Genomic DNA, 17580 nt, shown 5'->3' on the forward strand with positions numbered 1-17580 from the left:
TCTGGGTCCAATAATCAGACTCCTGATTTACTTAGTTGATGTAACTCTTAGTTTCTTCTTCCTCCTGATCAACCTTTATGTAGGCTTAAGTTATCTTCCTATCTATGGCTCATGGTATTTTGTTATTACTTTAGCCTTTCATGGGCGCTATAGAATATCCATGATACAATCTTCTAACAATTCAATCCTTTGTCTATGACCCGGACTCAATTTTTTCATTTAACTTATACCGGAGTCCTCTATGGCTGTATGAATGTCAATATATATGCTACATGGATAATACTCCGAAATCTTAAGTATGTTCATAACGTAACTAACTCTAGATCATTAATCGAATAATTCCTTTCATTCCATCTCAGCTTTCTTTAAATGTAGGTAATTACTTTTCCTGGTCTTTCTGCCCCTTATTGTGTGCATACTTAGCTTATCTTAGTTCCCACGCGTGCCAGAATATTTTGTATTACTTTCGATTTTCTCCCAGTTCATTAGCCACGGTAGGTGCCACTGTCTTTTGAAGTGAATACAATTTTGTAGGGAAACTGCTTTTGCATGATCATTTCCTCTTTTAGGTCACTGTGCTTAGGTTGAAGCCTTCTTCCTTATTTCCTCAGCTAGTCTTTCATTGTAGTACTTAGGGAGGATCCTCTGACTCTTGTAAAGCTGTGAGCTTATTGCGGACCTTTTGATGTCCTTCCTTGCCTATAATTATTTGTAGTTACTTACCTCCATGCCCTTGTGCTTGTTGGGTGGATTCTAAACTGATATTTTAACTGTCTTCCCAGTGATACTCTTTTTTATTCTCGTAACATTCATATAGTACCTTTAACTATCCTGACTTCTATCTGAATATATCTTAAGTATTACAATAACATTACTGCAAGGCTGAATTCACTATATTGGGTTTTACTATATTTATCTTGCATGATCTGCTGATTTGTCTGTAACCTCCTGTCTAGCCATAACTAGGCTTTTCCTGAATCAACTGGTAACTACTCATTGGCCCATTCTCATATCAATATTCCGCGTAATTTTTCTTGGGTTATTTCCTTTGTCTAACTTACCTCTCGCATTGGCTCCTTATTTATGAATAACATCCCAAGCAGGAACCCTTACTTCCTTTCCTTGACATCATGCTTGCATACTGTTCTGGGATCGTAGCGTATCTATAGGATTCAGATGAGTGCAATCTTATTAGTTTCTTATTTTTATCGCATTCTTCCTTTACCATTTCATAGTTACTAGAACCACTTAATTCTAACTTAATGCCACATCACTCTATATTCCCCCTTTTAGGGGAGTACTAAGAGTTGGAGCCATAACGATTTACCTATATATGTTTTACCTCTTCATCTTTGGCATCTTTTCATATCATCGATGACCCTTACTCGCCTTGCGGCAATCCTTCTATACCAAGGATAACAAAAATTCCCTTACCCACGATAGTGACACTTAGTGTAGTTGGCACACATAGTCCCTTAAGCTTAACTTTGCTCACATTGCTTGCTTTAGGGAAACGTCTTCCTGAATGACCATTCTCTAAATTTCTCATGAATCTTCTTCTGTTGTCCACTCTATTATCGACGGAATGCAATCTGAAGTTCTCATGCTGTCGACCATTATCAAACCACTCAGTCCCTAATTCATGTTTAGTTTATCTTGTTCACCAATCCAACTGATTTCTATTATTTTGGGGTCTAACTTTTCCTTATGGTAATCAAGTTATAATCACGAACTTATTTCTCGAAATGAGGATGTGACTTTATGACCTATACTCTTTTGTTTCCTCAAGGCCTGTCACCTCTCGTATTTCCTTCACTTGACTATAGACTCTATAATACTGTCATCTTTTTTATCTACCATTGTCATTCATGTATCACATCTTACTCATAGTGCCTCATTAACTCTCTTCTTATTTTCCCGCTTACATCTATGTCTATCATTTTATTCTGAAAACTCGAACAAGACATTCTTTTGCTCTTAGCTCCCCGTGCTCCATACATTGGCTCTTTGAATTTCCTAACATTCTTTCTAAACTAGGGACGATAGCCACATTAAGGTAATATTTATCCCTTCAAGGCTTCCAGTGCCTATCTTTGTACACTCATATCTAACTGTACTATTTTAGAGTGCACTATCTGGGTGTCTCACAAGGAGATCTATAAGCACATTTGCAATATCCTTCGGAAATGTTAACTAATGCAAGCAATCCATTCACCAATTTGGGTTACCCTAACCCCAACCGAATCCTGATATCCCGTCCTTCTCTTAAACTACACCATTTATCCCCCATAGGGCATAACTAAAATAGGTGTGACCAATTATGCATACCTCTGTTATTGTTGAAGGTAGCTCAAAAGGCTCATATCTCTCTTCCTGAATTGTAGATATTGTTCATCTCTACTAACTAAGTACCTCGTACCTTTCTCCACCTTGCTTCTTTTACTTGTTGAAACTTGTAACTTCTAATTCTTTCATTGCTTTTTACCATAAGAGCGGATAGATATTCTTGCCTTAGGGATCCTTATCAAGAAGCTTACACCTTTCAGTACATACATGATCTGCTGAAGACCTCACATTTACTTATCATAAGCATCTTGCAGAATCGAGTCCCCCTGACTCAATTCTTCCACATACACATGCAATCTCTTACCAACTGTCTTTTTGTATGCATGCATCATCTTATTACGAATAAAATAGAATTTAGGAATTTGAATTCCTGCGACTGAGCTCTACCATACGATCTAGAGTAAGTAGAAAGAGTAATAGTCCTAAATGCCCTATAGAGTCCTACTTATAAGTGTAGCGCACGACACACCCATAAACAAGACTCTATTAGACATGACTTATAAACTTCCTAGGATAGAACTGCTTTGATACCACTTTTGTCACGACCTAAATCGATGGGCCATGATGGGAACCCGGTACCTTACTCAACCGAGTACCAACATAACGTATCTTTCGTATCATACTATATTTGGTAAATGAACCGAAGTAAAGCATGATAAGACACAAACTTATATATATGACATACTGGCTTATAAGACTAAAATGATCACTCATACACTGAACATAGGCCGACAAGGCCATCCAATCTTTCATATACATGACATATGTCTATAAGCCTCTAAGTGTACATAAATGTCATAAGGCCGGGATAGAGCCCCGACATACCAATCAATACGTGTCCAATGCATACTGACCAAATAGGAAACTCCGGAGCAAATGGAGCGCGCCAACAACTTTTGTTGAGCTGATAGCCTCCTTGGAGGACTCTCAACTTATCTAATGGGACCTGCAGGCATAAAACACAGCATCCCCAGGCAAAAGGGACATCAGTACAAATAATATACCGAGTATGTAAGGAATAACAATCGGTAAATAATAGACATGAGAGAAATATGGAGGTCAACACAAATAATGTACTGAGTATGTAAGGAATGAAAATCAGTAAATAATCGATAATAGACATGAGAGAATATGGAGTAAAAGACTCGACATGTAAGTCTGGATAACTCTGTAAATTATGTAATTCTTATAGTGTCATGCATATGCGTATGAATGTCATGTCGTACATAGGTACATGTGTTCATAACATCATCAAGCCTCTGAGGGCATCCCATAATATCATCTCGGCCACTATGGGCAAAATCATCAACGTATACCAACTGATCAGGTGGTGGTGCATATATAATACCATAACCTTTTCCCATATCCCATATATATATGGGATATGGGAAAAGGTTAAAACGTTATATACATATACGCATATATAATTCCATCTGGTCATGGGTCAATGTACATGTATAAATGAATGCAATGCATGAGAAGTACGCCAATAAAATCTTTCGGAGTGTCATAAGACCATTATGCCTTTGAGTAATATCATAAAATAAACTTTATCAACTTATGTATTTTCTGAGACCCATAAACAGATGATAGAATAATATGACACATGGGGAATCAAGAACATAAGCATCTCTAGTATTTCTATTAATAGAGTAATTTATGAAAGTTGTGCATTTTCTCGTTTCATTTATGTCGTATAGATCATGCCAAAAGAAAGAAGGGATATCCTTAACATACCTGAGCCGATTCTCTTGACAATCCTTGTAACACATGTCAATTGTGACAACAGGTAATGATGGATCGAAGTAGGAAAAAATTCATATGATAGTCTTGAAAAAGATTGCACCGTACCCCCTTAGAATCGTAAATCCCGTTGCTGCTATGCTAAGAAGTCTTGTATGATTTTTTTTGAAGTATCTCAAGTTACTATTGAAATATATGATCTTTGCTTGAAATTTTCTTGCTGAAGCCTTCTTTGAATTGTAGAGACTCAAAATGAATTAAAGAAGTCTCTTTAATCTTTTGGGTGTGGGCCTCACATTTTAGATGACTAAGCCATAAATTTCTTTAAGTGTAACACCTTGCCATATGATTCAAGAATAAGGTCTTTGGCTTTCATTAGCTGCCACATAATATTTCCACCAAACCTATCCAATTAAATTGTTAATCTATCAAAAATCCATAATTAATCAATTATCTACATAATTAAGAATTATCTCAAATTACTTAAAATACTACTCACTTTTAATACACTTTATACACCTTACTATCATGGTCATATGGTACCTTGTATGGTACTAGTCCATAAGTACCGGATAATTTAGCTCAGGCCGTATTTTATCCTAAAATGTCAAACTTCGACGAAAATTCATTTTCTTTGATTTGCTTTTCCTCTCACCTTCACGAATTTACTCATCACTTGTTTGAAATAGAATAATTCTTATAATCTTCAAATAATCTTGTCTGAGGTCAATTATCTTACGACAATTTCATGTATAATAATACAGGGCGTAACATCATCATAATATAATACTGCGGGACGTAACATCATTATAATATAATAATGCGGGGCGGAATATCGATGTAATATTGCGGGGGGTAACAAGAAGAACGAATGCAAAGGTACTTAGGTAAGTTGCAGGTAACATTTCATCAATTCAAGGAGTGGACTTTGCAGCACATACCTCGGGATCAAAACAGCGAGGTTGATGCCCTTGCAAACTTAGGGTCGTCGGTCGAGGATGACGAGCTCAACTCGGGGGCAGTCGTACAACTCATGAGATTGGTAGTGGAAGAAGGTCACGCCGAGATAAACTCTACAAGCTTGACTTGGGATTGGAGAAACAAATATGTAGAATATCTGAAGACTAGGAAACTGCCCTCAGATCCAAAGGAATCGAGGGCCCTACGTACAAAGGCAGCATGGTTTAGCTTGTCCGAAGACGGAACCCTGTTAAGAAGAATGTTCGATGGCCCATTAGAAATATGTCTAAGACTAGGAGATACCAAGTATGTTCTGAGGGAAGTTCACGAGGGCACATTCAAAAATCATTCAGGCACCGAATCGTTGGTTCGAAAGGTAATCAGAGTCGGCTATTACTAGATCAACATGGAAAAGGATGCGAAGGAGTTTGTATGGAAATGTGATGAATGAAAAGACATGCTCCGATGATTCACCAACCCTAGGAGCTGCTGCATTTGGTTTTGTCATCATGGTCGTTCATGAAGTGGAGAATGGACATCGTTGGCCCTCTTCCAGGGGCACCCGATAAGGCTCAATTTATATTGTTTATGATTGACTATTTTTCTAAGTGGGTGGAAGCCCAGGCATACGACAAGGTCAGGGAGAAGGAAGTCATTCATTTCATTTGGGACCACATCATATGCCAGTTCAGAAAGCCATCTGAGATCGTGTGCGAAAGTGGGAAACAATTTATCAACAGTAAAGTGAGATACTTTCTTGAGGATCATAAGATCAAAATGATCCTATCACCCTAGTGTAACGGACAAGCAAAATTGACCTACAAAACCATACACCAAAACCTCAAAAAGAGGTTAACTGACACCAAAGGAAAATGGAAGGAAATCCTACCCGAAGTCCTATGGGCATACCGTACGACCTCTAAGTCCAGTACCAGGGCCACCCCATTCTCACTGGTTTATGGCCCCGAAGCTCTAATACCGGTTAAAGTTGGGGAACCAAGTATCAGATTCCGATATGCAACCAAGGAATCAAATGACAAGGCCATAAGTATGAGCCTGGAGCTATTAGATGAAAGGTGTGAAGCTACCCTTGTTCGATTGGCCGCCCAAAAACAACAGATCGAGAGATATTACAATAGAAGGGCCACCTTTCGACACTTCAATATTGGGGATCTAGTAGTAAGGAAGGTCATACTGAACACCCAAAACCCGAACGAAGAGAAGATGAGGCCGAACTAGGAAGGGCCATGCCAAATTATCGAGATCACCGGAAAGGGATCCTACAAACTCGAAACAATGAACGACGAGCAACTACCGAACAACTGGAATATAACTCGCTTGAAAGGATATTAATGCTAAGGTACATCCTCATTCATTTCTTTTATTTACATTTTGAACTAACATTTATAGGTAACCAACAAGAAGCGGAACAAATTTTTAGGTCTGAAAGCACGTGTTGCACTCTTTTTTTCCTTGAACTGGTTTTGTCCCATATGGATTTTCCGGCAAGGTTTTTAATGAGGCAATAATGAATCGTGCTAACTTAGAACAGAAGGACGGTCATGAATCAATGTCAAATATCGTATCACCAGTATCTGAGGCTTCTCTTTGTGATCAACCTCGTATACTGGGGGGCATTACACTTGGGTATCGACTTAAGCAAGGAAAGAAACTTCGTGATTGAATGGTCTTGGCTTGATCGATAGGATTTATTGTAAGGGCCAAACGGCCAAATGAACCGTGAGGCATATACTGCTCGAGCCTTGGCACAAAGCATGTACACATGTATAACTATTATGCACAAGAATAAAAATAAGTCTTTTCCTTGTGGATAAATATCTTGTCTCTTAAAATTTTCCTTGCATTCTTGACGTTACAGGAATTTTTCTTGCATTTCTTAAGAAATTTCCTACATCCGATCCCCTAATGGTATCGAGCCTAAGGGCCACCTTAATCCAAGTTCGAACAATCACTCTCACTCAGGGTTTCCGTCTGAAAACAAACTCGGACGGTCCGAGCTATCGGAGCTCGGGGCACAAGATCTATTAGGCAATGCCCGAATTTTAAAAGCTAAGGCCATCCCCACTCGGGGACTATTATCTTAGGCAAGCCGGAATAACTCAGGATAACGAGCCCACTGAGCAACACCTGGACTAAAAAGGCTACGACCATATTAAAATGGCTCGGAGACGTTCGAGACCCATAACAAAAACAACAACGCCTTAAATTTTTTTAACCGGTTCTAATGGCTACCCTTAGCAAACTATAATCTGATAAAGCATAAGTACTTTTGGAAAAAAAAATTCGGTCACACCAAACCCCCACGACGCCTTAAAACAAAATAATATTGAAGGCAAGGCTTGTTCGAACCTCCGAACATAACCTAGCTATTTCATGCTTAGGCATTTCAATCTTTGCAAATATAAATAATAGAGCAAAGGAGAAATTCAGAAGTTGTTGAAAGGAAAAAGCCTTATATACATATATAAAAAATATTTTACAAAAAAAAAAAAATCCCGAAGAATCTTTTTATAAAGGCCAAACAACCTCAACAAAAAGATAATACAACAGGCAAACAACAAAAATACCTAAAAAGAGCCTAAGTGTCCTAGTCTTTGCTAGGGCCCGCCTTATCACCTTCGGGGTCTCCTCCAGCCTTGGACTTGCCCAAATATTCAAAATCTTCATCATCTTCAGGATTGGCCAGCTTTTTGACCTCTACTTCGATCTCCTTTGCACTGTCAATCTCAGCCAATAAGTCGAGACCCCGAGCATGAATTCCTTAAGGGCCTCCCTTCGAGATTGCCGCTTCGCTTGCTCGATGATATCCTTTGCTCGAACCTAGGCCGTATTGGCATCGGCCTTATTTGGGCCACCATTTCATCGGCATCGACTCTAACCACCTCGGCCTCCGACTTGGCCGTTTCAAGCTCCTTGGCCCGGTTTTATCGATCGAAGACGACCGAACTTAGCTGAGACTTAAGATCCTCAATCTCTTTGGCCTGCGCCATGGCTTTTTCTTTTGATTCCCGAAGCTAGACCTCAGCCGAAGCCAATTGCGCCCGTGCAGTTTCGCTTTCTGAGTCCAGGCGGTTCATTTTGCTTTTCCATTCTTTTAGACCCACGGGTTCGAAGAGTTAGTCACCGAGCCTAGATTATTTTCACTAATATCAAAGACTTTTACCTTTTCTACCAGGTCGGCTTGCTCTTTCCGAGCTACCTATAGCTCAGCTCGGAGGCTCTTAGCCTCCCCTTTGCATTGCTCGCTGAGAAGTTTGTAAGCATCCATCTTCTAAGAGATCCCTCCAATCTCAGCTTCATATTGGTTTAGCTCTTCCCGATATCGGAGAAAAGTCTCATGATGAAGCACCGAGGCCTACAAACACAAAGGAAAAAGTTATGTTCATCTATAAATTAATCTAATTACAAATTAGAAGTTATCAAGGGATATCTAAAGTTACCCGCTTTAACACTTGTTGAGCTTTATTGAACAGGCAGGGCGCTTCCACCTCGTTCATCTTGGCTTGATCTTCCTCGGTCACCAGGCACCGAAGGTAACTGGCCACCCCCATGGTGGCGGAGAGGACCCGGGCATCCTCCAAAATGGAGATGATGACCGATCGCTTTCGATCAGGATCCACGCTTGGAGCTGGGAACTGGTTGATTAGCTTTGGGCTTGAGGAAGGCCCACTTGTTCTCGAAGAAGGACTCTTCCCGGCACCTCGAAGTCACCTAATCCAGTGACGTCCTCCATGTCGGTATAATCCACGCCATCGAAAAAGTCATAGAAGGAGTCGTTCGCTCCATGGGCCCCCTCGTTAGGGCGAGGTTTCACTACCTGAGCCTCGTTGATCATACACTCAGTGAAAGAAGGTGACTCGGTGATGTCTATCACACTGAATACATCCTTCGGTGCATTACCCACATCTCGGGAGGCCTCGGCCACGGCCTTACCTCTTTCTGATTCGGAGGCCCCTCGTCCCTCGAATTGTGAACACACGTGGTCCACCAGTTCAAAGGCTTCTTCTTCTTCTTCGGATTCGTCCCTTAGACAATATAGTGAATCCAAAGGTGGGGCTCGAGCGCTGGTACTTTCTTTGGGATTGCGCACCAACTTTCTTTTCATTTTCTTCTTCTCTGAGCTCGGAGAACTAGGAGCCCTCTTTCTTTTCTTCTCATCATGCTGTCTCAGAGCAGGGGACTCAGCGGGGCCATCCTCATCACCGAATGGAGGCCTCATTATGGCATCCTTGGATAAACTTGCTAAGGGAAACGAAACGAGTAAGAACTCAACAACACAAAAGAAAACCGAGTGTTATTCAATCAGGAAAAGAATCTCACCGCGAGAATGGGCCTACCACCGGGCCTTTGAGAGTTCACGCCATGCGTGCTCGGAATATGGATTTTATGACACGACCTCGACCCACTCCTTGAGTTGAGGGATTGCATTCGAGACCTGAGAAACAGCTGCACTACCACAAATTACCGATAAGAAATAAGGAAAGGAGAGTAAATATTTTGGGAAAACAAAATTTTACTTATATTTTGTGTTCTACTTATCGAGGAACGGCGTGTACTCTGCTAGGATCAGGTCCGAGGTCCTCACTCAGACAAAACAACCTATCCAACCTCGATCCCAATCTTCATCGATGCTCGAGAATGGGGCTTTACTAGCCCGGTCCGCGAGTTTGATCAGTCCCCCCGAAAAAGTCGGGGACTGTATAGGCATATGAGGTGGTTAGCAATGAACGAGTATCCATCGCTCTTTCTCATAAAGAACCGGAGAAGGATGACGATCCTCCAGTTGCAACCCTTTTTGACAATGGGGAGAATTATTTCAGTGATCGAGCAGATGTACCTCGAGAAATTCTCAGAGCGGCCCCATACATGCCAAAATTTGAAGAGCGCAAAACACACTCGAAAATATGCTTGCTAGTCGAATATAGTAATTTATAATATCGTATCCACATGGATTAGAGTTAAATAGTATTATCATAGTTTATAGCTTAGTTGCTATCCAAGATGATCAAAAATTAAGATTTATGTGATTTAAACTAAAATTAACTAAGAGTCTAAATTATTGACTAGTGACAAACAACGTAATTAGTAAGCAAAGGAAGATATTAATGGGGAAAAAATATGGTTGATAGGATAAGTGCAAGACAAATATTTGAGATCTAACTCTAGATAATTCACTTCTAATGTTCAAGTGAGTCTCTCGAATTCACTTGGTTGTTAATTCAATTGTTTAGTTAAAATTCCTCTCTCGATTAAATCTCAGCATCACAAGATGAACCAATTTAAGATCGGTGAAGATATGCAAAACTTCGTAGTGGATTGGTCTTTAGGAGAACCTCTCTCGATTATCCTCCTAACTAGGTTTAATCAACAATTCAACTAGACTCTTTCAATTACTAAGAAGAATTAATGAATTCAACCAACAAAATATAATGCAAAGATATCACAAGTTATGGCTCTCTCAATTACATGAACAAATGAATACAGATGCAACGATTAAAACATCCAAAACGATTTAAATAAATAAGCCTAGAGTTATTATCCACAAACAAGATCAAGACACCAAATCCATCAAACCCTAAAGAAAACTACTCTATAGATATGGAGTAATTCATCCAAATTCTTGTCTTGAGCGAGGATTGAATGATGAAATCCTTGTACTTTTGCCTCTCTACCTCCTCTTTAGCTTCCTTCGGTCTAAGATGTGTCAAAAGTCCTCAAAATAATATTTTTACATGTATTTACACTAAGTAGGGTCGGGCCCAAACGAAAACACCTTTTCTTGCAAAATAGGATTTCGGCTCTATAAAAATTGCACAGGCGCGACGCATGGGACGACGCTCCATGCGGGGCATTAGTGGGAGACTTCAAAGAGCAGGCAAAATCAACAGACAACATTTTTACGGAGCCGTGGCGCACCACGCTCCGCCCCACGTGCCTTGGCTGTGGACTTTTCTCAGAGCCATATTTTTTCTTCGATTTTTGAAGTTCGGACGTGGTTCTCGACCCTCGAATAAGATCCCGGTGTAATCCCTTGGGCTTTTACTCAGACTTCAAAGCTTCAAATCACTCGAATTCATTCCATAACATCTACATAGCTTGGAATCACTCCTACAAGGCATTAAACACGCAATAATTGCAAAATACTAGCGATTAAAGCTCAAGCTCAATTAAAGTACAGTAAATTTGAGTGCAATAAGCGACTAAAATACATGATTATAGCCTACCATATACACCCCACACTTATCACACCAAGAATAAGCAACCTTTTAAAACAACTCTCCTAACTTATCACACCAAGAATATTTAAAAGACTAAGCACAATAGTGTAACATCCTCACCTCAAGATTTGATCCACAAGTACCATGCATTATTTATAACTCACTCACTTACTCTAACATAGAGGTCAAGCATTACCTTTCCTTCATGAATCAAGTGCCTTCACACAACAAAAGAGAGTAGTTCCACTCACAATAAAATTTAAGAACAATTAGGAACTCAAGATAGAAAGAATTCACTCACTCTCAGAAACAACATTCATATGCAACAAAAGATAAACCATAGGCTTGCCCATAGTGTACTACTCTACTAATCGAGTTCATTCAGTCAAGGATCAAGTAAGACTTTAACTGGTTGTAATGTAGGTTGTGGGACAGGTATAATACATTTAGATATAAGAGTGACTACACTTCCAAAGCACTTTAATACATACACTTTAATATTTAAAACCCCATATTTATGTCAAATTAAAATTCCACCTTCACATCAATATACATCAACACCCAAATTATTCAAGCACAATTATATCAAGAGTTACCACTTACCAATGAATATTTTTCACAACAATACCACTATTTTTTTTCTTTTTCAATTCAAGTGGCTCTTACTTTTTCAAAACAATGCATCTTTCTCCTTATTGCATTAATTCCACTCAAAAGCTAAACCAACCACCCCACACTTCAACTTTTACAAAGTTTAAAATAAATTCAAGTGCTCACAAGAGAGGTTAAAAAGGTTCAAATAAATGGTCAATTCAAACAAATAGGTTAGACTTGTAATGTGGTTGCCAAAGAAACAAGATTACAGGCTCAAAAAGGTTAACTAAGATACATCATAATTAGGTGGTTAATAGCACATATGTGGCTCGATAAAGAAATGCCTATATCACTTCCAAGACTGAATAAAACTACTATTTTGCTTTACAAATACCGGTGCAAGTTCTAGACATCAAATGCAATGCACAAAATACACCAAAAATCTCGCACACACTTGGCACATGACTCACTCACGATTGGACTCACCAAGACACTCTAATCAAAGCAGCTAAGCAAAGTTAAGATCATACAATTTAAGGTACTTATGCAAGAGTCAAAAATTGAGCATAAGCGTCACAACTAAAACACTCACTATTCTCAAGGCATAATAAAGTCAAAAGATATTGCTTCAATTCAAATAATAGCACAAGGTTTTCTACTCCTACTCCTACAAATTAAAACTAAGTACACTCGATTCAAACAAAACCATTGAAAAAGAATCGCGGCACAAAGAAAAATCAAGGGGGAATTATTATATTACCTACAAAAAAAATTCTTTTTGTTGTTTTATTTCGACTTTAATCCCTCTAGAAACCTGTCGAATGATATCCATCGTCGGAAAAAGTCAAAAACTTTAAAATAATTTATGTTTTTTCAATTTTTTCTACTATTCAAACTAACAAAAGCAAAAAAAAAAAAACTAACTAAAACAAAGGCTATAGTATATACAACATACGAATATCCCCCACCCCACACTTTAAGTTATGACATGTCCCCATGACACACAATTAAAAAGTACAAGGTAGAGGAAACTTTCCTGAATATCTAGTCGGGGTCTGAATCAAAGTCGGGGTCTTAATCAAAGTCGGGATCCATTCCACCCGCCCGAACTAGTGTACACATCCATGCATGCAGCTTCTGCTCAACCTTTTTGGGATACATCCGACACTTGTCTTTTTCTATCACTGGGGGATCTTCCTTCACACCCTTCACCTTCCACTCAACACTTGTAACTAGCTTCTCCTTTTTCACTCCATTTGCTAGATTCATCTCAAAAGTCACCATCTCCTCACTCACTCTAAGCATGAGTTTTCTATCATGTATATCCAGTATAGCTCTACCCGTTGCTAAAAATGGACTTCCTAGGATGAGGGGGACCTCATTGTTCTCCTCCATATTTACCACTATCAAATCTACAGTAAATATTTATCCACCCGCATCCCTAGGGTGTTATAGTTGTTTGGTCTTCCAGCTACAAAGATATTGGCACCGACCTTATCTTTCCAATTCCTATAAATAGATAATGGCATTAGATTAATTGAGGCACCAGAATCACATAAATACTTATCAAAATTTAGAATGCCTAAAGAGCAAGGAATAGTAAAACTCCCGGGATCTCCACACTTTTGTGGGAGTTTATTTTGTAAGATCGCGCTGCAATGCTCTGTGAACTTGACCACTTTGATCTCTTCTATCTTCCTCTTCTTTTTAAGGATCTCCTTTAAGAACTTTGCATAAGCTGGCATTTGTGAGAGAAATTCAGTGAATGGCAGATTTACATTAACCTGTCTCAGCATATCTAGAAATCTCTCAAATTGCTTGTCCAGCTTTTCTCTATAGAGCTTTTGGAAAAAAGGTAGGGCAATAACGTGCTTGCTCACATCATCAAATTCCTTACTTCTTGAAGTTTCATCCTCCTTGTTTTTCTCTACTCCCTTCTACCTTTCTTCTTCTCGGTCTTTTTGTCATATTCAATTTTCAGCTCCTTCCTATTTTCTTTTTCAGGCGCAACTTCTTTTTGAATTGGAGTGGAATCTTTCATCACTTGTTCGCTTCTCAAGGTCACATCATTTACCGTTTCTTTGGGATTCTTCTCAGTATCAGCTGGTAGAGTACCTAGGATTCTCTCAGATAATATATTTGCAATTTTCCCACTTCTCTCTCCAAGTTACGCAAACCTGTCTCAAGTTCTTTGATAGCTGCACCATGAGAATCTAGCCTCTCATCTGTCTTAACAATAAAAGACTTCATAAGATCTTCTAACCCATACTGATTTGATTGTTGAGGCTGAAATTGCAGCCTCGGCTAATTCACAAAATCAGGAGCTCCTTAAAATCTGGAGTTATTTTATTGCCATGCATTTGCTGTACCCCAGGTGAACTCCATAAAAAACTAGTGTGCTTTTGACCCATTACATTGAAGTTATAATTACCCACAACATTCACTTCTTCTATGGTAGCATGACACTCATTAGTAGGGTGTCCTCTTCCACATATATTACAGGCTGCATGAGGCTCATTATGTATCGAGGCTAAGGTTAGCTTCCTTATTTCCTTGGTCATTGCATCAAGTTGTACCTACACAGATGTGTTAGTATCAACTTGGTAAACACCATTTGATCTTCTTCTTTCAGAAATCTCCGAGGGCCACTGATTTGCATCTTCAGATAACTAATCTAGAATTGTGACTATCTCATCTGGAGTCTTTTTCATCAATAGACCTCCAGCTGCATTGCTCAATGTTCTGCGTTAGGCCAGTGTCAATCCATCCCAAAAGTCCTGGAGTTGTATCCAGAGTTTAATTCCACTGTGTTGACACTTTTTGACAATCTCCTTAAACCTCTCCCAAGATTTAAATACAGTTTCAGTCTTGTTCTGGTAAAAGTTATAGATTTCTCTTCTAAACTTGCCCGTTTTAGCTGAGGAGAAATATTTAGCAAGAAATATCCTGGTCATCTCCTCTCATGTTCTAATTGATCCATGGGGCAAACTTCGAATCCAGTGCTTTGCATCATCTTTGAGAGTGAAGGGGAACACCCTTAAGTAAACTGCATCTTGTGACACACCATTATATTGAAATGTGTTCATTATTTCCTCGAAGTCCATCATATGATTGTTTGGATCTTCGTTCATCTTTCCTATAAAGACACAACTATTTTATAGGGTTTGGAGTAACCCTTTCTTTTGCTCAAAATTATTAGCTGCAACGGGGGGCTGGGGTTCTCACACTTGATAAACCATGGTTGTAGACCAGTCTAACATAATCGCCAAGTGATCTTCGTTGGCTGAGAGTTATGTTTCCGAATCGGTTTGCCCAAAGGCTGATTCTGAGCCATTCTGTGCGCCCTCTCTTCTTCATATGCAATTTCTGTATCTCTAATACCTACTTCCTCAGCATCTAGAGCAACTTTTTCTCTTATTTGGGCTGCCGCTTTTGCAGCCAAATCCATAATATTATCATCTCCAACCATACTTTCTTTAGTTGAGGATTGCCCAACCTTCTCTATTTTCTCGGGGATATATCTTTCCTTTCACAACTGTCGTAGATGTTTCTCGATTTCTAGTTCGTATGGTTGCACTTCTTTCCTAGGAGATCGAGTCATGCACCAATCTAACCTCTAACCTGCGAACAGTCAAAGCACACCAAACGTCAAAAAAGAAAAATAAAATAAAAGAAAAATTCCTGAATTAACAGTACAAACTATTTCAAACACTATTGATTGCCAATTCTCGGCAACCGTGCCAAAATTTGACGAGCGCAAAACACACACGAAAATATGCTCGCTAGTCGAATATTGTAATTTATAATATTGTATCCACAAGGATTGGAGTTAAACAGTATTATCGTAGTTTATAGCTTAGTTTCCATTCAAGATGATCAACAATTGAGATTTATGTGATTTAAACTAAAATTAATTAAGAATCTAATCTATTGACTAGTGACAAACAACGCAATTAGTAAGCAAAGGAAGATAGAAATAGGGAGAAAATAGGGTTGATAGGATAGGTTCAAGACAAATGTTTGAGATCTAACTCTAGATAATTCACTTCTAATGTTCAAGTGAGTCTCTTGAATTCACTTGGTTATTAATTCAAATATTTAGAAGAAACTCCTCTCTCGATTAAGTCTCGGCTTCACAAGATGAGCCAATTTAAGGTCGGTGAAGATATGTAAGACTTCGTAGTGGATTGGTCTTTAGGAGAACCTCTCTCGATTACCCTCCTATTTAGGTTTAATAAACAATTCAACTGGCCTCTTTCGATTACTACGAAGAATTAATGACTTCAACCAACAAAATATAATGCAATATCACAAGTTATGCCTCTCTCAATTACATGAACAAGTGAATACAAATGCAACGATTAAAACATCCAAAATGATTTTAATACATAAAACTAGAGTTAATTATCTACAAACAAGTATCAAGACACCAAATCCATCAAACCCTAAAGAGAACTACTCCATAGATATAGAGTAATTCATCACAATTGTGTTTAAGTCAAAGGAAAACATAAAACGATCCAAACTCTTGCCTTGAGTGAGGATTGAATGATGAAATCCTTGTGCTTTTGCTTATCCACCTCCTCCTTATATTCCTTCGGTGTAAGATGTGTCATGTGACGACCCTGCCAGTCGTCTTATGAGTTACAACTCCGCTTCCCCCATTTCTGCTTCTTATTGCTTTATTTATCGGTTCTATATGTGATCGGGTTAGTTGGCTCGGGTTCAGAAAGGATTTGGTAAGGTTTGAGACACTTATTCTCTTTTGAGGAAGCTTAAGTTGGAAAAGTTAACCGGATATAACTTATGAGTTAGAGGGCTCGGATGTGAGTTTCAATGGATCAGATAGCTTCGAGAGGTGATTTGGGACTTAGGAGCGTGGTCGGAATGTGTTTTGGAGGTCCGGAGTAGATTTAGGCTTGAATTGGCGAAATTGGAATTTTGGTGTTTTCTGGTTGATAGGTGAGATTTTGATATAGGGGTCGGAATCGAATTTGCAGTACTTCCGTTGGGTCATTTGGGATGTGTGTGCAAAATTTCAGGTCATTCGGATGTGGTTTGGTATACTTTTTGATCAAAAGCGTAATTTGGAAGATTTTGGAAACTTAGGCTTGAATCCGATGTGTTTTGGTTGATTCGATGTTGTTTGAGTTTTTTTGAAGATTGGTACGAGTTTGAATAAGGTTATGGGTTGTGTTTTTGCTTTTGGTTGAGGTCTCGGGGGCCTCGGTGTGATTTCGGATGACGGAGAGGTTGGGAGTTTGGTGAAGCTGCAGATTTTGCTGTTTCTGTTGTTTCCGCACCTGCAGATTGGGGACCGTAGGTGCGATACCGAAGATGTTAAGAAAAGGGCCACAAAAGCGAAAAGGGCATAAGAAAGCTGGGGCCGCAAAAGCGGCTGAGAAGCCGCACCTGCGATAGCGCAGGTGCAGGTAAAGAATCGCAGAAGCGGAAAGTGAACGTTTAAGTGATGACCGCAGAAGTGGTCCATTGACCTCAAAAGTGGTGCCGCAGAAGAGGGGATTTGGACGCAGGTGCGGAATCCCTGGGCCAGAACATATAAATTTATTCCTTCACGATTTTTGAGCTATTCCACCATTTCTAAGTTGATTTTGGAGCTTTTTGAGAGATTTTGAAGAGGGATTCAAGGGATATCGTCTGGAGGTAAGATTGTTGAACCTAAAACTAGTTCCTATGG

The 17580-nt window shown here is 39.2% G+C and overlaps 1 non-coding gene across 1 annotated transcript; it reads left to right on the forward strand.

Moving 5' to 3' along the window:
• The first annotated feature begins 14681 nt into the window (after window positions 1-14681).
• On the forward strand, window positions 14682-14788 carry LOC142173117 (small nucleolar RNA R71). The gene has a single exon (XR_012702547.1). It is a non-coding gene; the product is annotated as a small nucleolar RNA R71 (small nucleolar RNA).
• The last annotated feature ends 2792 nt before the right edge of the window (window positions 14789-17580 follow it).

Source organism: Nicotiana tabacum, chromosome 18 (assembly GCF_000715075.1).
Source record: "Nicotiana tabacum cultivar K326 chromosome 18, ASM71507v2, whole genome shotgun sequence".
NCBI classification, from domain to species: Eukaryota; Viridiplantae; Streptophyta; class Magnoliopsida; order Solanales; family Solanaceae; genus Nicotiana; species Nicotiana tabacum.